Source organism: Camelina sativa, chromosome 11 (genome assembly GCF_030686135.1).
Source record: "Camelina sativa cultivar CO46 ecotype springtype chromosome 11, ASM3068613v1".
Taxonomy (NCBI): Eukaryota; Viridiplantae; Streptophyta; class Magnoliopsida; order Brassicales; family Brassicaceae; genus Camelina; species Camelina sativa.
Window position 1 is genome coordinate 20,114,815 of NC_141890.1, and position 1,646 is coordinate 20,116,460.

General features: G+C 44.3%; 1 non-coding gene across 1 annotated transcript; it reads right to left on the reverse strand.

Moving 5' to 3' along the window:
• Positions 1-274: 274 nt before the first annotated feature.
• Positions 275-381, reverse strand: LOC147934278 (small nucleolar RNA R71). The gene has a single exon (XR_015573326.1). It is a non-coding gene; the product is annotated as a small nucleolar RNA R71 (small nucleolar RNA).
• Positions 382-1,646: the final 1,265 nt, after the last annotated feature.

Here is a 1,646-nt window from a genome sequence, read left to right on the forward strand (position 1 = left end):
CAAGAGTGGATTGATCTCAATGATACAAGCAAACAAGTTTCATGGGTTGCCAATGGAGGATCCACTAGATCACCTTGATGAGTTTGACAGAATATGTGGACTCACTAAGATCAATGGAGTGAGTGAAGATGGATTCAAATTAAGGCTCTTCCCATTTTCTCTTGGAGACAAAGCTCACCTTTGGGAGAAGACTCTTCCTGCTGGAGCTATCACCACATGGGATGCATGCAAGAAAGCCTTTCTGGCCAAGTTCTTCTCCAATGCAAGGACTGCTAGGTTGAGGAATGAAATCTCTGGGTTTGCTCAAAGGAATAATGAGAGCTTTTGTGAAGCTTGGGAGAGGTTTAAAGGATTCCAAACTCAGTGTCCTCACCATGGCTTCAGCAATGAGTCACTTCTAAGCACCTTGTATAGAGGGGTGCTTCCCAAGATAAGAATGCTTCTTGACACAGCCTCTAATGGCAACTTCCTCAACAAGAATGTGGAAGAAGGATGGGAATTAGTTGAGAATCTTGCTCAATCTGATGGCAATTATAATGAGGACTATGATAGGACCATAAGGAGCTCCTCAACTGATCAAGAGGACAAGTATAAGAAGGATTTGAAGATGGTCAATGAGAAGCTTGACAAGATCCTCCTCAGCCAATCCAAGTCCATTCACTTCATTGGTGAAGAGGAAGCTCCATTTCAAGAGGGGGAGCCTGAATTTGCTGAGTTGTGCTACATGCAGAACCAGGGAGGATTCAAAGGCTACAACCAAGGAGGTTTCAAGAACAACAATCTCTCTTATAGGAGCACCAATGTGGCCAACCCTCAAAACGAGGTCTATCCACCTCCTCAGCCTCAACAGCAACAAAATTACATCCCCAAGCAACAACACCAAGTGTTCCAGCCCCAATTGTGTCCCCCACCTGGGTTTCAGACTAACCAAGGCCAGGAACAAGACTTAAGAGCAATGATGCAACAGTTGTTGATTGGGCAAACACAAGGCAAGATTGAGACAACAAAAAGGATTGCTGAGCTGAACAAGAGGATAGATGATATTTACAGTGAACTTCATGCCAAGTATGACACACTGACATCCAGGATGGTGACTATGGAGATCAACCAAGCTTCTGCATCAAAGTATGACCATAACAAGGGCACATCCATTGTACAAAGTACTGAATTTGCCAATGCTATCAATCTTCGCAGTGGGAGAGTCTTACCAACACGGCTAGGAGCACATCCCAACACTGAGGACAGTGGAATTCAAGAAGGGGAGGGTTTCCAACAGGAAGAAACTCAGGATGAACACACCATTGAATTCGACGTACCACTCGACCACTCACACGACCGAGTAGGTGGTCGAGTACCCGATCGAGCTGATTCTCAAGGGAAAATCAATCCAGTTACCTCCAAAGAAAAGGAAGTCCGGTTCATTCCTCCTCCTTACAAGCCTCCACTACCTTTCCCAGGAAGATTTAAGAAACAGATGGTTGAAAAATACAAGGCATTGTTTAACAAACAAGTTAGAGAGATTGAGCTTAGGATGCCTCTAATAGATGCCTTTGTGATGATTCCTCCTTACCAAAAATTCTTGAAAGATGCTGTGATGGAAAGGATCAAGGAACTTCAAGGGATGGTGATTCTCAGCCATGAGTGTA